The sequence below is a fragment of the Ambystoma mexicanum genome, chromosome 12, assembly GCF_040938575.1.
Source record: "Ambystoma mexicanum isolate Mex_15411 chromosome 12, UKY_AmexF1_1, whole genome shotgun sequence".
Lineage (NCBI taxonomy): Eukaryota > Metazoa > Chordata > Amphibia > Caudata > Ambystomatidae > Ambystoma > Ambystoma mexicanum.
In genome coordinates this window covers 1258084419-1258112025 of record NC_090936.1, presented here as the reverse complement: position 1 = coordinate 1258112025, position 27607 = coordinate 1258084419, and the positions used below count along the sequence as shown (strand labels likewise).

The following is a 27607-nucleotide window of genomic DNA, read 5'->3' as shown; positions in this document are numbered from 1 at the left end:
TGGTAGAAATGTACATAATATTCATATTTTCAATGCATATAAACGTTGGGATCAACATTTAGCAGGCAGGAATCGATGATAGCCTTGACGGTACTTTTTTTTAAAGAAATACTGAAATAATTCATTTGTTTTGATATTCTAAAAGTATGAATGTGAATGGTGAGGCACATTTGCGTATACATGTAACATAGTTTTCTTTTTGTCTTTTAAAGTTGTGTAAGGCTTACATTATAACCAAAAGTACAATAGTATCACACACTTGCATTTTAAAGCTCCCTACCCATAGTTGGGAGAAACAATATAAAAGGCCACTCTTAAATCCAGCGAAAAAGAACGCACAAGGACGGCCGTTCTCAGGACTACTAACTCTTATAAAAAATGGCACAAGCTGGGAAGTCCTCAAAACTGAGAACCCAAATATCTTTGTACAAAGCACGCTAATACAACATCTCATAGAGGAAACACAGAGATTCAAATATCTGCTTTGATCAACGTGTATTAGAACCCAGCTAAAATATCAGCAGGAAGATTTATATCCTCAATAATGGCCCAAATTGACGAGAATCAAAAAAGATGCCTTGATTTATCGATCACAATATGTGGAGACATGAAATTGGCCTGGTTTAAGCTAGAGAACGGTGATAGACTGATACATCAGCAGCAAAACCTGAAAATAAATTCAAGAAGAACGCGATGGGATAACGAAATGGAAGCACGGGACTGTGTGATGGTAAATGGGCAAGTCAAAGGCGATATGCCCAAAAAAACGACGTGGCATAACTTGGGTCTCGTGAAGACCTTAGACTATATTTGGACTTCGAGAAATCAATGGTACAGAATTGACAAAATGACAATAATTCCGACTGTTAATAGTGACCACAATCCCTTGGTGATGTTCTGGCAAATAGATTGGAGAACGGAATCACACAACACAGGCCAAGACATGGAGATACATTTTGGAAGGAATAGACTTAGATTAGTAATTTGTTTTGCGGATATCCTATCTGTAACCTACCAATCAATGAAAAGACCTCAAGCGGAATCAATACATTACGTCCCACTTCTACCATATCAAGAAATAGGATCATCAGTGATGAAAAAGGCCACACATAATCACGAGTGGAGTATTAAGGTCAATAAAGAACGAAAACAACTTCATGAAGACATCCGAGATTCAAAAAACAAACTGGGTGAATCAGCATCATGTGCCATTAAAAAACGAAAACAAAAATATCGTAATTGACAAAAATCCTATGCATACTAACGTGATCAAGAAAAACGGGGGGCTGATGTGGTCCTTAATACGAATCCACAACTCAAAAGACATTTGGCCAATTCTAAACAAAGGGTATGGTAACAAAAACGAAATTTTGGCCAACGGTGTCTCAGAGGGTCCATGGCTCAAACACGTCACAGAAGTATTCTTTGTAAAATCTGAGTCAAGCACATGCCCAACTTGGAATGACGGATACACAAATTAGTGTGGAAGAAATGATCACTGCAATAGCCAAGCTAAAAAATTCACGGGCTGCAGGTCCAGACGGCATCACAAACGTGATGCTGAAAGCAAACAAACAGGAATGGGCAGACTTCATAGCAATACTCTTTAAAAGAATTTCGGACCTAAAATGTATCCCTCAGTCCTGGGTATCAGCGATAATCATGCCAATCTTTAAGAAGGGCAATCGGGACGCTCCTGCCAACTATCGCCCGATTGCCCTTCTAGACACCATCAGCAAGATATTTGCATCTTTCTTGCAAATAAAATTAACAGGCTGGGCAAAAAGAACTGGAGTAACTGACTGTCGCCAGACAGGTTTTACAAAGGGAGTGGGCACAGAGAATAATCAAACAATTGTAAACCTGCTAAAACCTGAGGTGATGAAAAGTAAGTCTAAGCTCTTCATGGCATTTGTAGACATGCAACAGGCATTCAACACGATTAACCGTGGAATGCTGTGGCAAACACTACACAAATGGGGCTGTCCTGATAATATACTACAGCCGATAACAGCGCTACACCAAAACACTTCAATCAGGATCCGAATAAACGCGAAGGGGAACCTATCCTTGGCAATCGCCACGAATAAAGGAGTTAAACAGGGATGTCCGCTTGCTGCCTCCTTGTTCAAATTGTTCATTGCTGACATCCCTAATGCCCTAGCAAATGTGAACTGCTTTCCACCCAAAATAAATCGACATCACATAAGCTATGCAATTTACGCCGACGATATAGTATTATTTGATACCACCCTAATTGGTCTTCAAAGGCTTTTGACAAAATTGCAATACTACATGCAAGAAAACAACCTAACCATAAATGTCAAAAAAACAAAAATCATGAGGATGAGTGTTTCAAAAGTGCAAAAAAACAAGAACTTTTAAGTGGCAAATTGCAAATGAACAAATTGAGATAATCGAAGAGATTTGATACCTTGGAGTGATGATAAACACATCAATACGTGAATGGAGCTGGGTGCAAGATCTAAAACACAGAATGCGAACATTTGCCTTACAAGGTGCAAGAATTCACTTACAATATGGGAAGTTCACTTTAAAGCCGACCCGAACCTTCTATCTACAAAAAGTAATTCCTGTGATAACATTCGGTGCTGATGCCGGCTGGAATATAGATCATAAGATATTGTCATATTTAGAAGGGATGTATTGGAAAAGAGTGCTGAGGCTACCAAAAAACATGTCCATGACAATCATTCGCCATGAATTAGCCTTAGACGCCTTATATGGAACGGTGCAGTGGAAATCACTGGCACTATTAAGGAAGCTGACCATAACAAATCCAGAACCAGCTTACGAGATACTAGCACTATCAAAATCTCAGGTACACGAGAACATGATAACAACCTGGAAAGAAAAGATAAACGATCTTCTGCGAACGGCTGATATAACGATGTACACACTTCTGGCTCAGCCACAAATTGCAAAAAAGAAATTAAAACAATGGTCCTGGATACAAAATCTGCAGAAGTACAATAATTTAGCAACAGCTCTCAATCTAGGTCCAACAATGAATGCATTAGAAAGAATGCCCAGATATCTACAACAATTTCCATCTAGATATCATTGCGATGGGTTCTTGAGATTGCGGCTAAATGCATCTAAAACAAAGGAAATCATGTTCATGAAACAAGATCGTGACACCAAAGACATCCTATGTAGATATTGCTGTATAAAGATAGAATCCAGAAAGCACCTGGTAACGGACTGTCATGATTAAAAGATCAAAGGACATTATACCATGGGAAATGTGCACCTGCCAACGATAACTTAGACGATTGATGGTATAGAATCCTAAGTGGTATGACGGTGCAACTCACATGTGCAACTATAAACTATCTCGATAAAATTTTAGGTTGGGTGAAAGGAGTTGAGAGGCGACGGAATGAAGAATTGTCGCATGTATTGAGATAAATGCTCAAACAAAATGGTCAGGATTGACAGGTTAAAGCCAATCACTGGAGCTGACTGACTGTGGGGTCGGGAAGAATGAAAGACATTTTCTTGTTAAGACATTGAGTATAAATTGAGGAAAATTGACAATGAAACTAATAAAAGTTTGTAATAAGCTAAATGTTACAATAAAAAAAAAATATATATATACATATATATAAAAGGGCAGTGGTAGCAGAGAGTGGTGTGATAGAGAGTGGTGTGATAGTAGAGAGTGGTATGATAGAGAGTGGAGTGATAGAGAGGGGAGTGATAGTAGAGAGTGGAGTGACAGTAGAGAGTGGAGTAATAGAGAGTGCATGATAGTAGAGAGTAGAGTGACTAGAGAGTGGCATGATTGTAGAGAGTGGAGTGATAGTAGAGAGTGGAGTGATGAGAGCTGAGGGTTGGATTTGACATATTGGGAATGCAATGCAAACATGAATGCATGAGTAAGTAGCCTAATAACATCTATTGCTGTGATGCTCTGAACAATTCCTCCAAATACATTGATACTTTTCAAGTTATTTTAATTCTCTAAAGTCTGTTTTAAGAGGCAGGGAGAAAAGCAGATTCATGCCGTTTCAGCCCGTGTGCAAGTGGGGAATGGGGACTTGAATTCACATCTCTGCACTAGGCCTATCATCCTGCAGACTGTGCGATGACATAACATCTGAAACCTTTGCTTCTTTCAACAGTGTGTAACCACCGACACGAAGAGTCAGGAAATGAAGACGAGAAGACTGGGCATGAAGAGGAATAAAGCACCCACTACAGAAGCTGGGCAGCATCTTTCCAGTGAACCTGTACAGATATTGACATCTTCTCAGGAGAGCCAAATGCCCGGCACGTCTATGAGTATCCAGACAAAGGAGAAGGCCTTTACCTGTAGTGTTTGTGGGATGTGCTTCACGCACAGGACTAACCTGGTATTACATATTAAATCACATACAGGTCTGTGGGGACAAACAACCCCTACTGTTGAGAAGCCGTACAAGTGCACAGAGTGCAATAAAAGCTTCAGCTATTTATCAACTCTGATACTCCATCAGAGGATCCATACTGGAGTGAAGCCCTACAAGTGCACAGAGTGCAAGCAAAGCTTCAGCTGTTCCTCAAATCTAATAACCCATCAGAGGATCCATACTGGCGAGAAGCCCTACAAGTGCACAGATTGCAAGAAAAGCTTCAGCGCCAACTCTGCTTTGAAAAGTCATCAGAGTATCCATACTAGGGAAAGGGCCTACAAGTGTACAGTGTGCAAGAAAAGCTTTGGTCGTTCCGCTCATCTAATAAGACATGAAAGGATTCATACTAGGGAAAAGCCCTACAAGTGCACTGAGTGCAAAAAAAGCTTCACTCAATCCTCACATCTGATAAGCCATCAGAGGATCCATACTGGAGGGAAGCCTTACAAGTGCACAGAGTGCAAGAAAAGCTTTAGTCACTCCTCGGCTCTGATAAGCCATCAGAGGATCCATACTGGAGAGAAGCCCTACAAGTGCACAGAGTGCAAGAAAAGCTTCATTCAATCCTCAAATCTGAAAAGCCATCAAAGGATCCATACTGGGGAGAAGCCCTACAAGTGCACAGAGTGCAAGAAAAGCTTCAGACATTTCTCAGTTCTGATAATCCATCAAAGGATCCATACTGGGGAGAAGCCCTATAAGTGTACAGAGTGTAATGAAGTATTTAGAGATCCCTCCGTGCAGCAACGCCATCAGAGGATCCATACTGGGGAGAAGCCCTACAAGTGTACTGAGTGCAATAAAAGCTTCAGTTGTTCCTCAGTTCTGAGATGCCATCAGAGGATCCATACTGGGGAGAAGCCCTACACATGTACAGAGTGCAAGAAACATTTTAGTCAATTATCTGATTTGAGACGCCACCTCATGATCCATACTGGGGTAAAGCCATACACGTGCACAGTGTGTCAGAAATCTTATAGCATGTTGTCTTCTCTAAAAAGCCATTATATGACACATATTGGGGAGAAGCCCTACAAGTGCACTGAGTGCAGGAAAAGCTACAGTCATTCCTCAAATCTGATACGCCATCAGAGGATCCATTCTTCGGGGAAGCCCTAGCATGTACAAAGTGCGAGAAACATTTTAGTCACTTATCTGATTTGAGTGGTAACCTCATGATCCATACTGGGGTGAAGCCATACACTTGCACATTGTGTCAGAAATCTTATAGGTTGTTGTCTTCTCTAGAAATCCATCAGAGGACACATACCGAGGTGAAGCCCTGCATGTGCACAGAGTGCAAGAAAAGCTTCAGTCATTGCTCACATCTGAGAATCCATCAGAGGATCCATACTGGAGAGAAGCCCTACAAGTGCACAGAGTGCAAGAAAAGCTTAAGTGAAAACTCTGCTCTGAAAAGACATCAGATGATCCATACTGGAAAGAAACCCTACAAGCGAATTGAGTGCAATAAATGCATCAGTCAATTCCCACATTTGATAACGCATCAGAGGGTCCATACTCAGGAGAAGCCCTATGCATGCATAGTATGTAAGTGATCTTATAGCACGTTGTCTTATCTGAAAATCCATCAGAGGACCCATACCGTGTGTGCAAGAAAAGCTTCAGGGAATCCTCAGCTTTGAGAAAGCATCAGATGATCCGTTAATTAAAAAAGCCTGGAGAAACATCTAGTCTTCAGGAGATCTTTGAAGATTGCATTCTTCCCATGGTTTTTATGTGTAGAGATCGTGTGGCTGTAATGTCAGGGGTTAGCACTGAGAAGCCTTTAGACAGCCGTATGCACTTTACAAGTGACTGATATAACTTTCGCACTAGAGGCCATATTCTGGGTGCCGCCATCTTGATTGTGGGGATGTAATAGGGAGAGCCCTTCCCTCTTGCCTCCCGGAGACCTCCCACAACATCCCACACACTTCCCCCATACCTCCTCCCTCCCTACTACACCCTACCCACATACCTGCTGGACTGGAGCTTTTTGCTCAGGTTGCGGCGCTCCCTACCATCCTTGGCCGATGCCACAGAAATAGAAATGAGACTCTGCCCCTTTTATATTTACTATGGCAGTGAGCATTTTGTTTCTCTCATTGTTTCTCTGTTTCTTTACTGGAGTCTCGGCTTGTGCTATTTACGTGGAGCCCGTCTCTAATAAAAAAATAATACTACAACTATTTGCACCCTAAACAAACCCTGGAGTGCAAATAGCTATCACCCCCTTCTCTGAGGGCCTACAGTGCGGGTAACAGCCCTGAGCCCTCACTGAGGCCCTTGCTTTGCTCGGCCTGCCTAGGCTCAGCTGGCGGGCAGTATACCCCTGACACGGGCATCATCGATACATAATATCCTGGGGAGAATGGACAAGTCCTGTAGGGATAACATCACAGCAGCAATTGGGACTGAAGATCACAAGAGGAATCAGGTGATTAAACTCATTAGTGGGAATTTAAATGACAGATATAAATACGCACAAACATTGCAGCAAAAGTAGTTATTCATACTGAAATTACACGTTTGAAAACTTAAACAAAAAGTACAACCACCCCTTCTTGGCAACACACAACAGAAATGCAACCTCCCCTGCTTGGCAACACACAACAGAAATGCAACCTCCCTTGCTTGGCAACACACAACAGAAATGCAACCTCCCCTGCCTGGCAACACACAACAGAAATGCAACCTCCCTTGCTTGGCAACGCACAACAGAAATGCAACCTCCCCTGCCTGGCAACACACTACAGAAATGCAACATTCCCCTGCCTGGCAACACACAACAGAAATGCAACCCCCCCTGCTTGGCAACACACAACAGAAATGCAACCTCCCCTGCCTGGCAACACACAACAGCAATGCAACCTTCCTCTGCTTGGCAACACAGAACATAAATGCAACCTCCCCTGCCTGGCAACACACAACAGAAATGCAACATTCCCCTGCTTGGCAACACACAAGAGAAATGCAACCTCCCCTGCTTGGCAACACACACTTGAAATGCAATCTCCACTGCTTGGCAACCCACTACAGAAATGCAACCTCCTCTGCTTGGCAACACACTACAGAAATGCAACCTCCTCTGCTTGCCAACACACAACTGAAATGCAACCTCCCCTGCCTGTCAACACACAACAGAAATGCAACCTCCTCTGCTTTGCAACACACAGCAGAAATGCAACCTCCCCTGCCTTGCAACACACAACAGAAATGCAACCTCCCCTGCCTGTCACAACAGAAACGCAACCTTCCCTGCCTGGCAACACACAAGAGAAATGCAACCTCCCCTGCTTGGCAGCACACAACAGAAATGCAACCTCCCCTGCTTGGCAACACACAGTAGAAATGCAACCTCCCCTGCTTGGCAAAAGAAATGCAACCTCCCCAGCTTGGCAACACACGAGAAATGTTGTGTTATCACAGGAAGAGCAGATGTGGCTCTGGAAGGAGTGATGACAACCAAAGTCATCAGATACATAAACAAAACAGGGGCATTGTGCCTTGAAATCCATTTAATTTCAAAATAATGTTGAGATTGTTTAAGAGGTAGAAACAGTTAGAAGGTTTTATGGAACTTGGAGAAAAAACACGAAAGCCATACTAATACCACCAGACACAACCGTGAGAATGTAACTGTCTGCATTAAATTAACTAAGTCATAAATGAAATAGAACTAAGACAGCAACCAATGGTAAAAACATTCACAGAAAAGATGAAAATGCCATAGATGATAACCCGCCAGGGTCAGCGTCTGGCTGAAATGATAGTTATTGCTGCATGCATGCCTTGCAGTAGCCATAACATGTCTGCACCTGTGCTGTGAATTAACACCAACCTGGCCATCAACGGGCAGAAGATTTGTAATCCTGAAATCCTTCTTCATCTTTTGCATACTGCTGCTCAATACTCTTTCTACCTATATCCTATACGCTGTACCCTATACACATATATAATCCACACCCGTCTCTCTACATGCTATACACTCTAGCCTGGGATACAAGTTGACAGGCTACATAAACATATAGAATCCAGCCCTGTCTACCTGAAGCCTGTACACCGTACCCTGTGGTAGATGTTGACATGCTATATACACACACACAATCCACACCCGTCTACCTACATCCTATACACTCTAGCCTGGGATACAAGTTGACAGGCTACATAAACATATAGAATCCAGCCCTGTCTACCTGAAGCCTGTACACCGTACCCTGTGGTAGATGTTTACAGGCTATATACACATATAGAATCCATGCCCGCCTACCTACATCCTATACACTCTAGCCTGGGATACAGGTTAACAGGCTACATACACATATAGAATCCAGCCCTGTCTGCCTGAAGCCTGTACACTGTACCTTGCGATAGATGTTGACAGGCTACATAAACATATGGAATTCTAACCTATCTACCTGAAGCCTGTACACTGACCCTGGGATAGATGTTGACAGGCTCCATTTGACAGGCTACATAAACATATGGAATCCGCACCTGTCTATATGCAGCCTGCCTGTGCACTATACACTGGGTTAGAAGGTAAATGATGAAAGTACATACATGCACAGAATCCAAACACATCCTGGCAATGGACACCATGTCAAGAAAAGCACATCTTGCGCTGCTAAACCCTAGGCAATGAAATGATGAATCAGGCCGTCCTGGGCAACTGGAGGAAAAGCTGATGAGTAGCTGCACATTTACCTATTGGATGAGAGTATTAGGGGGATCAGGAAACAGACTGAGGCATACGCAAAGGTCAGTGCCCATCAAAGAGTAAACTGCTGCAGCAGCTCAGATGTGACCACAGAAACCTTCTATAACCTGTACCAAGCCAAGAAAGACCTTAACAGGAAGAACCGTGTAAAGAGGGAAGCAGCCTGGAGCTGCATGAATGAGAGCGTGGAAACGACCACACTGTGCAAGAGGGTAGGCAATCCAAAATGGCTGACCAGGTTTACATCGGCTGACCTTCTCATATGAGAATAGCCAGAGCATGAACAAAAGTGGGTGCACTTGATGTCAGGGCACTTGGGCCGATGTGGAGGCTATAATCATCAGAAGAGCACTCCATTCTCATCAGAAAAGAGAATGGGGGTGTACAATAGTGGAGAGTTTCCCAGCAAGAGCATGTGATTGTCTCTGGTTGGAACAGGACCTATAGAGATACTGTGCGAGATGCGGCAAACCTATAGATCCTCCTGGACACAGTAGAAGTCTGATGCTTAAAGAAGCTGATGAAGACCTTAAATGCACGTAGAATAAGAAAGATGTTGAGAACCCTGAACGTGCCTAGAACTCTGAAACTTTATTTCGAGGGGATTGGGTCCTCCGACGTATTCCATATCTATGACATGTAATCACCACAGCTGTGCTGCTTCGGAAACTTTTTTTTGCGTCCTGCTTCGATGACGTTGATGCGCCTTCGTCGAGGACCTCCTCCGACGTCCGACGTCATCCGATGTGATAAGTAGGATGCACGACGCCCGTAGCCTCAGTTCCGTTTTTTCCGCGAACGTGTTGCTTCGTGATTCTCGGTTAAAGCCTCGACTCTTTGGAGTTCTGTTCTTCTCGGTTCTTCGAACCTGTTCGTTTTTGTGAAAATCCTTTGTGTGAAGATGTCTTCTACTTCGTCTTCGACCCCGCGTCCGGGTTTCAAGAAGTGCGGGGAGTGTGGGTTCAAGATGTCGGTGACGGACTCGCACGACGCCTGCCTCTGGTGCCTCGGGGAGGCCCACGACACGGATGACTGTATCGACTGCCAGTCGCTCACGTCCAAAGCCTTACGCGAACGTAAGAAGAAGTTGTCGGTAGGTCGGGTGTCCAAGCCCCGGAAGTCGAAGTCTGCGGGGCTTTCGACGGATGATTCGAGGGGGTGACTCTCCGCGTCATCGTCGGAAGTCTCGTGGGTCTCCTTCTAGGAATCGGTCTCGCCACTCCTCAGCCTCTTCGAGGCATTCTCGGAAGCGCCGACACCGGTCGTCTTCCAGGTCCTCTTCGGAGGACTCTGCCCGGCATGTCGCTTACCCCACCAGCCGTGCGACGCCGGAGGAATGGGCTTCCTTCGGGAAGAAAATGCTGGCGATTCTTGAGTCGCAGGGTACTAAGCCGTCCGCGCCCCCGAGTGGGGTCGGTCGTGAGAGGTCGAGAGACACCGCTCGCAAGAGTGGTCGGCACGAGTCACGGAGAGGTCCCGTTCGGACAAGGAGACTCGTTCTCGACGTACCCATTCCAGGTCCCGGTCCTCGACGCGTTCGAGACCTTGTGCACCTGTGAGGTCTTCGAGGAAGACATCGACGTCTGAGGCGTCGAGGGCGTTGACAGGCTTTCTCGAGGCTCCGGCTCCGAGGAAGTCGTCGAAGCCGTCGACGCTCAGGTCGTCGAAGGACACGCTCGGGGCTCCGGCTTCGAGGGCTGTGTCGACGCCGCCGATGCTGGCGGCGCTCCATCTGACGTCGAAGCCGATTTCCTCGACGTCGACGCCGATCCTCTCGGCGCCGATGCCTGTTCTCTCGACGTGGGCGCTGATTCGCTCGACCCCATCGACGCCTTTCATGTCGGAGGTACCCCGTGGCACGGGGGAACCCCCTAGGAAGGCTCTGGTTAAGAGCAAGCACTCTCGGGTGCCTTCTTTTCGCCACCTGGAATATATTTCAGAGGCGGATGAGGATTCTGATGGCCTGGTTCCTAGTCAGGTTCCAGATGAAATTGTCTCGGGCCATTGTCAGTTTGACGATTTGAGGCAGTCACTGCATGATGCCAGTGAACTGGACACCTCTCCGGAGGTGGAGTTTTGTAGGCCTGAGCCTGGCTCTCATGCCGATTCCTCGTACCGGCGCCTTATGGCTAGGGTTTCTGAGTACTTGGGATGGTCTGCTCCCCCAGGGGAGTTTGTGCAGGATGATCTGACGGACATCCTTGATGTTGGTCCCCAACTGACCCGGTACTGCCGTTCCATATGGCTTTACAGAGAAGGGTGGCGGCGGCTTGGACTGCTCCGGAGAGTCTCCCGGCGGTGGGCAGATCCTTGTCGCGAAAATACCGTCCAGCCAGTAGCGACCCCTGCTACTTGACCAGGCACCCCACTCCGGAGAGTTTGGTGGTGCAGGCGGCTACGGCCCCGGCAAAGCAGGCGTCGTACCCTACCATCCCTCCTGATAGGGACGACAAACGTTTTGATGGCTGGGCGAAGAAAGTGTTTTCTTCTGGTGGTATGGCGCTTCAGACGGCCAACTCCATTTGTGCCTTGTCTCGTTTCACACACACTCTGTGGAACTGTGTTGCGTTAGCGGCTGAACATATTCCCTAAGGGGACGAACGGGATGGTTTCCTTGCTATGGTCCAGGATGGTAAGGATGCCATGTGTGAGTCCGTTCAGTCGGGTTTGGACTTAGCTGAATGCGTCAGTAGGTCCATGGCGGCGAGCACCATGATACGCAGGTTTGCGTGGTTCCGGAAGTCGGGGTTTGCTCCTGATGTGCAGTCCCGGCTCCTCAACATGCCCTTTGACGGTGAACACCTTTTTGGCAGCAAGGCTGATGAGAGCCTTGAGAGGTTGCAGACCTCAAAAGCTGCAGCGAACTCGTTGGGCGCTGCAGTTCGCCAACCTCTGCCTTTTCGTCCTAGGGGACAGCAGTGGAGGGGTGGTTCCTTTCGCTATTACTCGTCCTTCAGTAAAGCGAGAGGAGCTGGCAGTCAAAGAGGCCAACGCAGGGGTACCAGAGGTGGACGACAGGGTACCCATGGTGCCAAGGCCGCTCGGGCAGTTGCCTCCTTGCCCTCAGGTAACGCCGCAGCTGCTCCCACTCAGTCATGAGGCCATGTCCCATGGTTCGCCAGTTGGGGGAAGGCTGGCGCAGCATCTTGTAGAGTGGCAAGCCATTACTTCAGATGTGTGGGTTCTGGAGATCATAACCCACGGCTTCTGTCTTCCCTTTCGGCACAGGCCTCGCGACAATCCACCGGGGAACCTCTCTTTGCAGAGTCCGGATCCGCTCCTTGCGCAGGAAATTGAAGCCCTGCTGGAGAAAGGCGCCATAGAACTGGTGCCTGTAGCGGAGAGGAACAAGGGATGGTATTCCCCTTATTTTTTGATTTCGAAGAAAGACGGGGGATTGAGACCCATCATGGACTTGCGCGGTTTGAACAAACTCCTCAGGAAGGACAAGTTCAAGATGGTTACTCTCTCTCAAGTCCTCCAGGCCCTTCAGCTTCAGGACTGGTTGGTGTCACTCGACCTCAAGGATGCTTACTTCCATTTGCCGATCCATCCCAAGCACAAGAAGTACCTGAGGTTCGCGGTTGGCGACTCGCACTTTCAGTTTCGGGTCCTGCCGTTCGGATTGACCTCCGCCCCGAGGGTTTTCACCAAGCTCATGGTGGTGGTGGCAGCGCATCTCAGGCAAGGGGGGATTCACGTCTACCCCTACCTGGACGATTGGTTGATCAGGGGGAGCTCTCCCGAGCAAGTCCTGGATCATCTGTCTGTCACCTGCCACTCCCTTCACAGGCTGGGCTTCTCCTTCAATTTAAAGAAGTCCCATTTGACGGCAACACAGCGGCTCCAGTACATCGGAGCAGTGCTCGACACTTCCCTGGGGCTGTGTTTTCCTCCCCAGGTGAGGGCTCTTCACATTCAGCAGATGGTGCACAAGTTTCAGCATGCCCAGACGCTCCCAGCGTTCGAGTTCTTGAGGTTGCTCGGCCTCATGGCATCCTGCATTCTTCTGGTGCCAGAGGCTCGCCTGCGGATGAGATCTTTGCAGTGGGCACTCAAGACGCAATGCTCGCAGTCCTCCGGCAGGATGTTGGACCCGGTTCAGGTGCCGCCCTCGGTCGCCCGGGACCTTCTGTGGTGGGCCGTCGAAGGCAACTTGATGAAGGGGGCTCCATTTTGGATTCCCTGGTCGGAGGTGACGATCGTGACGGATGCATCCCTCACGGGATGGGGAGCTCATGCCAACAGGCTGACAGTCAGCGGTCGTTGGTCTCCGTCGGAGTCCAGACTCCATATCAATCTGTTGGAGCTGAGGGCCGTCAGGCTAGCCCTGAAGGCTTTTCTTCCGACTGTGCGAGGAAAGAGTGTCCTGATCCTGACGGACAACACAATGGCCATGCACTACCTCAACAAAAAGGGGGGGCAGGGTCACTTCCTCTGTGCAGGGAGGCGATGCAGCTCGAGTTCTGGGCCATCCAGCAGGGAGTTTCGATCTCGGCAGATCATCTGGCCGGAGACGAAAACGTGACGGCGGACGCTCTGAGCAGGCAGAGCGCGATCTCTCACGAGTGGGAGTTGGCTCAGGAGATTCTCCTGGAGATCTTCGCCCTTTGGGGACCCCTCAAGTAGATCTCTTCGCCTCCAGTGTCAACCGGAAGTGCGAAAGGTTTTGCTCGCGGGAATTTCCTCCAAAAGGAGCCTTAGGAGACGCGTTTGTGGTGGAGTGGTCATTCCCGCTGCTGTACGCGTTTCCTCCAGTCCCCGTCATCCCGCAAGTGCTGCAGAGGTTACGGAAGTTCGGTTCCCGGATGTTCCTCATTGCTCCGGCGTGGGCTCGGAGGACGTGGTACCCGGACCTTCTCGAGTTGTCCATCTGCCCTCCACGTCGTCTTCCCTACCGAGACGATCTGCTCTCACGGAAGGGGGCTCAGGTTCTCCATCCAGAGGTCAGATCCCTCAACCTTCACGCTTGGCTTCTGAAAGGTTGAGGTATAAGGATTGGGACCTCCCTGAAGACTTGATGGAGGTGTTGCTTTCGGCCCGAAGGCCAGCAACATAGTCTCTGTACCGTTGCCGTTGGCGTAAGTTCTGTGACTGGTGCAGAGTTCAGAATGTGGATCCTTTTGCATGTGACATCCCCATGGTTCTGTCCTTTTTACTTTCTTTGGCCCACAGGGGCTTGCAAGTAGGTACCATTAAAGGTTACCTGGCGCGCTGTCCATCTTTAAGCGCTCATCTGGAGAGTGTTCTTACTTTAAAATCCCTTTGATTTCACAGTTTCTGAAAGGGCTCACAAATGTGTTCCCTCTGTCACCTTTCCGGTGCCCGGTTGGGATTTAAACCTTGTTCTTAAATTTCTTATGGGTGCTCCGTTTGAGCCTTTACATTCTTGCCCTTTGAGGCTGTTAACTCTGAAAACTGTGTTTTTAGTTGCGGTTACTTCCGCTCGCAGAGTGAGTGAGTTACAGGCACTTTCAGTTAAGCCACCCTTCACTGTATTTCACAAGCACAGGGTTGTCCTTCGAGTTCGTCCTTCTTTTCTTCCGAAGGTAGTGACGGAATTTCATTTGGCCCAGAAGGTTGTTCTTCCGGCTTTCTATCCTCCTCCGCATCCTGGTAAGGCAGAGGAGAGGCTCCATAGGCTTGATCCTAGGAGAGCTTTAAGCTTTTATGTTTCACGCATGTCCCAGGTCAGAGTGGACGATCAACTCTTTATTGGTTACGCTGGAAAGCGTTTGGGGCAAGCTGTGACGAAACAGACTTTGTCTCACTGGATTATTTTGGCCATCTCGGAGTGTTATCGCTTGGCGGGTAAGGACCCACCGGCAAGCTTGCGGGCCCATTCTACCAGGGGTATGGCTGCATCTACTGCCCTGCAGAGGGGTGTTCCTATTTGCAACATCTGTGATGCTGCCACCTGGGCTTCAGTACATACGTTTGTACGTCACTATTCCCTTGATTCCATCCGAGCACAGGATCTGGCCTTTGGCAAGGCGGTCCTTTGCTCTGCTATTTGATTGGCTATTCTAAATTTTGATTCTAAATTCTTTCCCTCCTCCTTGCTCTGGTACTGCTTTGGGAGTCTGTCATAGATATGGAATACGTCGGAGGACCCAATCCCCTCGAAGAACAAGTTACTTTCTTACCTGGTAACGGTCTTTCGATGGGATGGTCCGACGACGTATTCCATATCGCTCCCGCCCTGCCTTCCCCACTGCAGAATTTCTTTTGCGATTGCAGCTTACGTTCCGCAAGGCTTTGTGTCTGACTGGCAGTTGACTAATGTCACACGTTCTGGGGGAAAAAACTACAACTGAGGCTACGGGCGTCGTGCGTCCTACTTATCACATCGGATGACGTCGGACGTTGGAGGAGGTCCTCAACGACGGCGCATCGACGCCATCGACGCAGGACGCAGACGTCGAAAAAAGTTTCCGAAGCAGCACAGCTGTGGTGATTACATGTCATAGATATGGAATACGTCGTCGGACCATCCCATCAAAAGAACATTACCAGGTAAGAAAGTAACTTGTTCTACTCGAGGGAGAACAAAACAGGAGGAAAAGAGACTGATTCCTGGTAAGGAATGGAGGCCGGCGATCACCCTCTGATGGGTGAATCATCCTGACCCAGAAATGAACCTCATATGCTACACATAAAAGAAAGACACAAAGGGCCTCATAACCCGTTGTGTGGTAAGGGATTACTGGTACCAGTAAGGGCACCCGTACCGGTAATCCCTTACCGCACTATTACGAGGTCCCTCAGTGGGACCCGTCCTTAATGTGTGGTCTGACCACACGTTAAGGACGGGACCCGCTGAGGGACTTTAGAGCAAATAACGGTACCGCTGATAGCGGTACCGTTATTTGCGCCTTCCCCCTTCTCATTGAGCCCTATGGGGGCTCAAATGGGAATGGGGCAGTGCCATGGTGAATGGGGAATTACCGCCCCCTCCAACCTTGGAATAGGGCGGTAATTCCACCATTCACCATGGCGGTCTTGTTACGGTACTGGCGGCAACCATGGCGCTAACAGCGCCATGGTTACCGCCTACCGTGTAATGAGGCCCAAAGACCCTTGTTGTCAGCCTTGTTTTCAACACTATTGCTTTTTTGACTTTAGAACATCATGTGATCTTGCAACACATGTATATGCATGTATGTATAGTATTTTCTTTATCACCTACACAGTTCCAAAGCAGCAAAGTCTTCTACAGTATTGATTCCTCTTGACTACTTCATAAAATTGCTGTACGACGACACAAGTGTTAGAATTAGGATGTCGCAGCATTTTATCGCAGTCCTTTCCCACAGGCATTGGTCTCAAGCAGAGTTGCGTGTTAGGCCCCCTGCTTTTTTTATCTGCATTGGTCTGAAGCAGGGTTGCATGTTAGCCTCCCTGTTTTTTAATCTGTATGCTGCTGATTTTGTCCGAACCTTGAAGCTTGCACACAACTAACCTCTCCATTTTGGCAAGGAAGATATAATTTGCCAAACATATGCAGATGTTAGGGTTATTTTAGATGGGACAGCAGTAGGTTTACAGCGTACCCTTAATGTATTTTACTCGTATGCGAAAACCAATCGTTTACGTGTCAATACTTCCAACACTAAGATTATGACTATAGGGCAAAAAGACCTATGGCGGATCAACCTATAGTTGGTACTTGGGCGATACCCGCCTGGAACAAATTAACACTTACAAGTATTTGGGCATTTAAATTAAGGCCACTCGTTCTCTAACGTATTTTGTGGATGTTATTCGTCCCAAAGCATGGAAGAAGTGGCTTGCTCTTAACAAAGTTATTAACAACTGTGGCAGGCGCTCCTTAGAGGCTAAGATCATCGCCTATAAATTATCTATTTTCCCCGGCATCAAGTATGCCTTAAAAGTATTAGATGAGAATGTGGTGACTTGATTGCCTAAACTAGAGGCTAAAATCTTGCATTCCCTGCCTGGTCTTCCTGAGTCTGTCCCAGTGGAAGCCGTTAGACTGGAGCTGGGTCTCCAGTCACTGCTTTCATTATGGAAAAATGTGTGTAAACTCTGGGTCAAAATAACATTTGAGGGGAGATCTGTGGACACACTTTTGAGCCAAACTATGGGCCATGAGAAGCGTTATTCACATAGTGTATGGTAGTGTCTGGTATAGGGACATGAAGAATACGGTTATTTCCTATTGCCTGGATATTGGACTGTCTTGCTCCTCTAGTCGAGATGTGGCTTTGTTTATACAGAAATGGGAACAAAATCCAGGCGTCATGACCATTTCTCATTATTAGCCCATTTGGCTACGTGAATACGTGATCTACCTGCATCAGGGATTGTTTGCTGAAAGGCCCCGCGGCTGTTTGGTTAAAATGCGTAATACGGTGTTGACTCGTTTTATCTTACTGATACGCTTTGACATTTTACCTGTATTGGCTTGCACTGGTGCTTGGAGACGTACTCCTTTGAAAGATAAAGATTGAGTCTACGCGCCATATACTTAAACAATGTCCGACACAGCTTAATTTACGAGAGGCTACGCTTACCGTTTTTACCAGTTTTGGGGTATGATTTATGGTGCAGAATCTTGGTAGTGACATCCCCGGCCTATCACATATGGCCGAGGGCCAAAGCTATGTTGGATGTCATTTCCTAACAAATACAAGATGAATGAGTCCATTTGATTTTAGCTCGTAGGGGTACTTAGCCCGTAGGGGTACTTAGCCCGTAGAGGTTCTTAGCCATAGGGGTACTATTAATTGCTTTTATATATATATCTCTGAAAGTGTCTCTTTTAATGTCTATCTGTATTTGCCTGACTGAATGTTCATTATGTTGTTTTAATTGTGTAATTAACATTGTGATGATTTTGTTTTGTATGTTCCTGATTGTATGTTCATATTGCTGTTTTAACATTGTGATGATCTTAACTTTTCCTTGTTTTAGTGTAAAAGTTTGAATTTGCACAAACATATGCACTTGAATAAATAAAAAGTCTTCTACAGGGGAGTGCTGAGTTAGAGAGAATGAATTGGGTATGTCGGGTATAGCAGCTTGAGGTGGGTATTTAAAAAAAAAAAATATTTAAGTATTGTATAGCGGAAATCATGCCGAGATGGACATAGGGCGATTAACTGGCAAAATTATTGGATATAACAGATATCATTAAAATCATTGTTCTAAAACAACTGCATTGAAGATCACATTCTGTACATAAAACAGACAAATGAAGCTGCACGAGATAATAAGCAAAAGATTGATGTAGAAAAAGTGCTGAGAAAGAGCTGTTTCTAGGGAAAGGTTTTTCAGTTCTTTCATTTATTTCAGTAGAAAGAGGGAGCCACAGTCTGATGGGCATTGCTCTGAGCAAAGCATGTAAAGGCTTTCCCTGGGGTCCTAGTGCCCGCCCAGGCTCCACCCAGTGGCCAATCGACTAAATTAACCACTAATGTGGCCTCTCCTGAAGACTGTGAAGGCAAGTCCCTGTACGCTCACACCAGAAAGAATGCAACCCTCTAGGGAAAAAGGCCAAGAGGATAACAAGGTTGAATTGTACATAAGACACCTTACTCGGGGATGTACCCTCTCTTCCACTTTCCTTTTCCTTATTATCCTTAAAAACGTAATTAAAAAACCAAACAATCAACACACTCCACAAGCATACAGCACTCCCTATTTCAGTCGCTCTGTGTTCACATTGCTCCATACATCCAACCACACTTTCTTATCCTTCGCAGGCTATACTCACGTACGCGTGTTCACCAAAACTCCTCTTTTCACAGGGTTCAAACACCGGCCTGCAACTCTCCTTGAGGCCACACCCCGCTCCAAAGAGCAGGTGGGATTGTACAAAGACAGCTCCTGCAGGGCACTGGGGAGTATGCTTTTTGGGGCTGGTCACTGTAGGTGTGCGCGGACCTTCCGGAGAGGTCACTTGGATACCTCTGCAGGTACCGGGCGTTGAGATCACGTCGGGGTCACCAAATGAAGGCAAGTCCCTGTATGCTCATGCCAGAAAGAATACAACCCTCTAAGGAAAAAGGGCAAGAGATTGCTTGCAAGGATACCAAGGTTTAATTGTACAAAAGACAAGGGTGCCAGCAGAGGACTCTGCGGCTTGAATGTTCTGTAAGCATCATCATGCCCAATAATTACAAAAGTTCACAGCGTCACAAATTACGTCATCCATAGGGTCTAAACACGCACATCTGATTGGTGAGACCATACACAGGGCCTCATCACAAGTTGGCCGGTATTACTGCCGGGGCTATTAGCCCTACCGCAAAAACCCCCGGCGCTATTAGCGCCGGATCACTGGTTTGGAGGAGCGGTAAGTCCCCATTCCCCATTGGGCCCATTCGGGAATTTCCCATTCCCCATTGGACCCAGTCATTGGACCCAATGGGGAATGTTTGGCACAATTACCGCCGCCGGTATTACCTTGGCACCGAGAATCCGCAAAATTGCGGCGGATTTGCCACCAACTCAGAGCTGGGGGAAAATCTGCCAAGCACATGATTTGGCAGACACTTAAATGTGGCGGTAATAGCCACACCGCCGCATTTAAGGGTTACCGCCAAACTCATGATGAGGCCCACAATGTCCTGCTCCATAGGGGATGCCAGGCTATGATTGGTTCCCATCACAGCTGTCTATCTGCTTTGACGTGGATCAGCTGGGCTCATCTTTCTGGGGAGTGAAGTTCAGGCTTTTCACATGTTGCTGTTCCAAGGCTTCTACTACATCATTATGGCATGCACCTGCGAGGCTCGGGCACTGGCACCAGGGGGGGAGGAACACAATCATGCTCACCCACACATTCTGTGCTCCTACTACATCATTATGGCATGCACCTGGGAGGCTTGGGGACTGGCACCGGGGGAAGGGAAGAAACACAATCATGCTCACCCACACATTCTGTGCTCTTACTGCATCATTATGGCATGCACCTGGGAGGCTTGGGGACTGGCACCAGGGGGAAGGGAAGAAACACAATCATGCTCACCCACACATTCTCTGTTTCTTCTACATCATTATGGCATGCACCTGGGAGGCTTGGGGACTGGCACCGGGGGAAGGGAAGAAACACATCCATGCTCACCCACACATTCTGTGCTCCTACTACATCATTATGGCATGCACCTGGGAGGCTCGGGGACTGGCACCAGGGGGAAGGGAAGAAACACAATCATGCTCACCCACACATTCTGTGCTCCTACTGCATAATTATGGCATGCACCTGGGAGTCTCGGGGACTGGCACGAGGGGGATTGAAGAAACACAATCATGCTGACCCACACATTCTGTGCTCCTGCTGCATCATTATGGCATGCACCTGGGAGGCTCGGGGACTGGCACCAGGGGGAGGGGAGGAACACAATCATGCTCACCCACACATTCTGTGTTTTTGCTACATCATTATGGCATGCACCTGGGAGGCTCGGGGACTGGCACCAGGGGGAGGGGAGGAACACAATCATGCTCACCCACACATTCTGCGCTCCTACTGCATCATTATGGCATGCACCTGGGAGGCTCGGGGACTGGCACCAGGGGGAGGGGAGGAACACAATCATGCTCACCCACACATTCTGTGTTTTTGCTACATCATTATGGCATGCACCTGGGAGGCTCGGGGACTGGCACCAGGGGGAGGGGAGGAACACAATCATGCTCACCCACACATTCTGCGCTCCTACTGCATCATTATGGCATGCACCTGGGAGGCTCGGGGACTGGCACCAGGGGGAGGGGAGGAACACAATCATGCTCACCCACACATTCTGTGTTTCTGCTGCATCATTATGGCATGCACGTGGGAGGCTTGGGAACTGGCACCAGGGGGAATGGGTCATTATGGCATGCACCTGGGAGGCTTGGGGACTGGCACCAGGGGGAAGGGAAGAACACAATCATGCTCACCCGCGCATTCTGTGCTCCTACTACATCATTATGGCATGCACCTGGGAGGCTCGGGGACTGGCACCAGGGGTCAATGGAAGAAACATAATCATGCTCACCCACACATTCTGTGCTCCTACTGCATCATTATGGCATGCACCTGGGAGGCTCGGGGACTGGCACCAGGGGGAGGGGAGGAACACAATCATGCTCACCCACACATTCTGTGCTCCTGCTGCATCATTATGGCATTAAACCTGGGAGGCTCGGGGACTGGCACCAGGGGGAGGGGAGGAACACAATCATGCTCACCCACACATTCTGCGCTCCTACTGCATCATTATGGCATGCACCTGGGAGGCTCGGGGACTGGCACCAGGGGGAGGGGAGGAACACAATCATGCTCACCCACACATTCTGTGTTTCTGCTGCATCATTATGGCATGCACGTGGGAGGCTTGGGAACTGGCACCAGGGGGAATGGGTCATTATGGCATGCACCTGGGAGGCTTGGGGACTGGCACCAGGGGGAAGGGAAGAACACAATCATGCTCACCCGCGCATTCTGTGCTCCTACTACATCATTATGGCATGCACCTGGGAGGCTCGGGGACTGGCACCAGGGGTCAATGGAAGAAACATAATCATGCTCACCCACACATTCTGTGCTCCTACTGCATCATTATGGCATGCACCTGGGAGGCTTGGGACTGGCACCAGTGGGAAGGGAAGAAACACAATCATGCTGACCCACACATTCTGTGCTCCTGCTGCATCATTATTGCATGCACGTGGGAGGCTTGGGAACTGGCACCAGGGGGAAGGGATTATTATGGCATGCACCTGGGAGGCTTGGGGCCTGCATCCAGGGGAAGGGTAGAACACAATCATTCTCACCCGCACATTCTGTGCTCCTGCTGCATCATTATGGCATGCACCTGGGAGGCTTGGGGACTGGCAGCAGGGGAAGGGAACAAACACAATCAGGCTCACCCACACATTCTGTGCTCCTACTGCATAATTATGGCATGCACCTGGGAGGTGTTGGGACTGGCACCAGGGGGAATGGGTCATTATGGCATGCACCTGGGAGGCTTGGGGACTGGCACCAGGGGGAAGGGAAGAAACACAATCATGCTGACCCACACATTCTGTGCTCCTGCTGCATCATTATGGCATGCACCTGGGAGGCTTGGGACTGGCACCAGTGGGAAGGGAAGAAACACAATCATGCTGACCCACACATTCTGTGCTCCTGCTGCATCATTATGGCATGCACCTGGGAGGCTTGGGACTGGCACCAGTGGGAAGGGAAGAAACACAATCATGCTGACCCACACATTCTGTGATCCTACTGCATCATTATGGCATGCACCTGGAAGGCTTGGGGACTGGCACCAATGGGAAGGGAAGAAACACAATCATGCTGACCCACACATTCTGTGATCCTACTACATCATTATGGCATGCACCTGGGAGGCTTGGGGACTGGCACCAGGGGGAATGGGTCATTATGGCATGCACCTGGGAGGCTTGGGGACTGGCACCAGGGGGAAGGGAAGAACACAATCATGCTCACCCACACATTCTGTGCTCCTACTACATAATTATGGCATGCACCTGTGAGGTGTGGGGACTGGCACCAGGGGGAATGGGTCATTATGGCATGCACCTGGGAGGCTCGGGGACTGGCACCACAGGTCAAGGGAAGAAACACAATCATGCTCACCCACACATTCTGTGCTCGTGCTACATCATTATGGCATGCACCTGGGAGGCTTGGGAACTGGCACCACAGGTCAAGGGAAGAAACACAATCATGCTCACCCACACATTCTGTGCTCGTGCTACATCATTATGGCATGCACCTGGGAGGCTTGGGAACTGGCACCAGGGGGAGGGAAGAAACACAATCATGCTCACCCACACATTCTGTGCTCGTGCTACATCATTATGGCATGCACCTGGGAGGCTCGGGGACTGGCACCAGGGGGCAAGGGAAGAAACACAATCATGCTGACCCACAAATTCTGTGCTCCTACTATATCATTATGGCATGCACCTGGGAGGCTTGCGGACTGGCACCAGGGGGAAGGGAAGAAACACAATCATGCTCACCCACAAATTCTGTGCTCCTACTGCATCATTATGGCATGCACCTGGGAGGCTTGGGGCCTGCATCCAGGGGAAGGGTAGAACACAATCATTCTCACCCGCACATTCTGTGCTCCTACTGCATCTTTATGGCATGCACCTGGGAGGCTTCGCGACTGGCAACGGGGGAAGGGAAGAAACACAATCATGCTCACCCACACATTCCATGCTCCTGCTACATCATTATGGCATGCACCTGGGAGGCTCGGGGACTGGCACCAGGGGGAGGGATCATTATGGCATGCACCTGTGAGGCTTGGGGACTGGCACCGGGGGAAGGGAAGAAACAATCATGCTGACCCACAAATTCTGTGCTCCTACCACATCATTATGGCATGCATCTGGGAGGCTTGGGGACTGGCATCAGGGGGAAGGGAAGAAACACAATCATGCTCACCCACACATTCTGTGTTTCTGCTTCATCATTATGGCATGCACCTGGGAGGTGTTGGGACTGCCACCAGGGGTCAAGGGAAGAAACACAATCATGCTGACCCACACATTCTGTGCTCCTACTGCATCATTATGGCATGCACCTGGGAGGCTCGGGGACTGGCACCAGGGGTCAAGGGAAGAAACACAATCATGCTCACCCACACATTCTGTGCTCCTACTACATCATTATGGCATGCACCTGGGAGGCTTGGGGACTGGCATCAGGGGGAAGGGAAGAAACACAATCATGCTCACCCACACATTCTGTGCTCCTACTACATCATTATGGCATGCACCTGGGAGGCGTGAGGACTGGCACCAGGGGGGGGGGGGGATTGAAGAAACACAATCATGCTCACCCACACATTCTGTGCTCCTACTGCATATTTATGGCATGCACCTGGGAGGCTTGGGGACTGGCACCAGGGGGAAGGGATCATTATGGCATGCACCTGGGAGGCTTGGGACCTGCATCCAGGGGAAGGAAAGGAACACAATCATACTCACCCCCACATTCTGTGCTCCTACTGCATCATTATGGCATGCACCTGGGAGGCTTGGGGACTGGCACCAGGGGGAGGGGAGGAACACAATCATGCTCACCCACACATTCTGTGCTCCTGCTACATCATTATGGCATGCACCTGGGAGGCTTGGGAACTGGCACCGGGGGAACGGAAGAAACACAATCATGCTCACCCACACATTCTGTGTTTCTGCTACATCATTATGGCATGCACCTGGGAGGCTTGGGAACTGGCACCGGGGGAACGGAAGAAACACAATCATGCTCACCCACACATTCTGTGCTCCTACTACATCATTATGGCATGCACCTGGGAGGCTCGGGGACTGGCACCAGGGGGAGGGGAGGAACACAATCATGCTCACCCACACATTCTGTGTTTCTGCTACATCATTACGGCATGCACCTGGGAGGCTTGGGGACTGGCACCGGGGGAAGGGAAGAAACACAATCATGCTCACCCACACATTCTGTGCTCCTACTACATCATTATGGCATGCACCTGGGAGGCTTGCGGACTGGCACCGGGGGAAGGGAAGAAACACAATCATGCTCACCCACACATTCTGTGCTCCTACTACATCATTATGGCATGCACCTGGGAGGCTTGCGGACTGGCACCGGGGGAAGGGAAGAAACACAATCATGCTCACCCACACATTCTGTGCTCTTACTGCATCATTATGGCATGCACCTGGGAGGCTTGGGGACTGGCACCAGGGGGAAGGGAAGAAACACAATCATGCTCACCCACACATTCTGTGTTTCTGCTACATCATTATGGCATGCACCTGGGAGGCTTGGGGACTGGCACCAGGGGGAAGGGAAGAAACACAATCATGCTCACCCACACATTCCATGCTCCTGCTACATCATTATGGCATGCACCTGGGAGGCTCTGGGACTGGCACCAGGGGTCAAGGGAAGAAACACAATCATGCTCACCCACACATTCTGTGCTCCTGCTTCATCATTATGGCATGCACCTGGGAGGCTCGGGGACTGGCACCAGGGGGAAGGGAAGAAACGCAATCATGCTCACCCACACATTCTGTGCTCCTACCACATCATTATGGCATGCACCTGGGAGGCTTGGGGACTGGCACCAGGGGGAAGGGATCATTATGGCATGCACCTGTGAGGCTTGGGGACTGGCACCGGGGGAAGGGAAGAAACACAATCATGCTCACCCACACATTCTGTGCTCCTGCTGCATCATTATGGCATGCACCTGGGAGGCTTGGGAACTGGCACCAGGGGGAAGGGATCATTATGGCATGCACCTGGGAGGCTTGGGGACTGGCACCAGGGGGAAGGGATCATTATGGCATGCACCTGTGAGGCTTGGGGACTGGCACCGGGGGAAGGGAAGAAACACAATCATGCTCACCCACACATTCTGTGCTCCTGCTACATCATTATGGCATGCACCTGTGAGGTGTGGGGACTGGCACCAGGGGGAATGGGTCATTATGGCATGCACCTGGGAGGCTCGGGGACTGCCACCAGGGGGAAGGGAAGAAACACAATCATGCTCACCCACACATTCTGTGCTCCTACTGCATAATTATGGCATGCACCTGGGAGTCTCGGGGACTGGCACGAGGGGGATTGAAGAAACACAATCATGCTGACCCACACATTCTGTGCTCCTGCTGCATCATTATGGCATGCACCTGGGAGGCTCGGGGACTGCCACCAGGGGGAAGGGAAGAAACGCAATCATGCTCACCCACACATTCTGTGCTCCTGCTACATCATTATGGCATGCACCTGGGAGGCTCGGGGACTGGCACCAGGGGGAAGGGAAGAAACACAATCATGCTCACCCACACATTCTGTGTTTCTGTGACATCATTATGGCATGCACCTGGGAGGCTCGGGGACTGCCACCAGGGGGAAGGGAAGAAACACAATCATGCTCACCCACACATTCTGTGCTCCTGTTACATCATTATGGCATGCACCTGGGAGGCTCGGGGACTGCCACCAGGGGGAAGGGAAGACATACAATCATGCTCACCCACACATTCTGTGCTCCTGCTACATCATTATGGCATGCACCTGGGAGTCTCTGGGACTGGTGGCACGAGGGGGATTGAAGAAGCACAACCATGCTGACCCATACATTCTGTGCTCCTGCTACATCATTATGGCATGCACCTGGGAGTCTCGGGGACTGGCACGAGGGGGATTGAAGAAACACAATCATGCTGACCCACACATTCTGTGCTCCTACCACATCATTATGGCATGCACCTGGGAGGTGTTGGGACTGCCACCAGGGGGAAGGGAAGACATACAATCATGCTCACCCACACATTCTGTGCTCCTGCTACATCATTATGGCATGCACCTGGGAGTCTCGGGGACTGGTGGCACGAGGGGGATTGAAGAAGCACAACCATGCTGACCCATACATTCTGTGCTCCTGCTACATCATTATGGCATGCACCTGGGAGTCTCGGGGACTGGCACGAGGGGGATTGAAGAAACACAATCATGCTGACCCACACATTCTGTGCTCCTACTACATCATTATGGAATGCACCTGGGTGGCTTGGGGACTGGCACCAGGGGAAGGGAGGAAAGACACCCATGCTTACCCACACATTCTGTGCTCCTGCTACAACATTATGGCAGCACCTGGGAGGCTTGGGGCCTGGCACCAGGGCAAAGGTCAGAAACAATCATGCTCACCCATACATTCTGTGCTCCTACTACATCATTATGGCATGCACCTGGGAGTCTCGGGGACTGGCACGAGGGGGATTGAAGAAACACAATCATGCTCACCCACACATTCTGTGCTCGTGCTACATCATTATGGCATGCACCTGGGAGGCTCGGGGACCGGCACCAGGAGGAAGGGATCATTATGGCATGCACATGGGAGGACTGGGAACTGTCACCGGGGGAAGGGAAGAAAATCAATCATGCTCACCCACACATTCTGTGCTCCTGCTGCATCATTATGGCATGCACCTGGGAGGCTCGGGGACTGGCACCAGGAGGAAGGGATCATTATGGCATGCACATGGGAGGACTGGGAACTGGCACCGGGGGAAGGGAAGAAACACAATCATGCTCACCCACACATTCTGTGCTCCTACTACATCATTATGGCATGCACCTGGGAGGCTCGGGGACTGGCCCCAGGGGTCAAGGGAAGAAACACAATCATGCTCACCCACACATTCTGTGCTCCTGCTGCATCATTATGGCATGCACCTGGGAGGCTTGGGGACTGGCACCAGGGGGAGGGATCATTATGCATGCACCTGGGAGGCTCGGGGACTGGCACCAGGGGGAAGGGATTATTATGGCATGCACCTGGGAGGCTTGGGGCCTGCATCCAGGGGAAGGAAAGGAACACAATCATACTCACCCCCACATTCTGTGCTCCTACTACATCATTATGGCATGCACCTGGGAGGCTCGGGGACTGGCACCAGGGGT

General features: G+C 49.3%; 1 pseudogene; it reads left to right on the top strand.

The window, feature by feature from the left end:
- The window catches only part of LOC138514443 (zinc finger protein 91-like), a 234691-nt pseudogene that overhangs the window by 83492 nt on the left and 123592 nt on the right, over positions 1-27607 (top strand).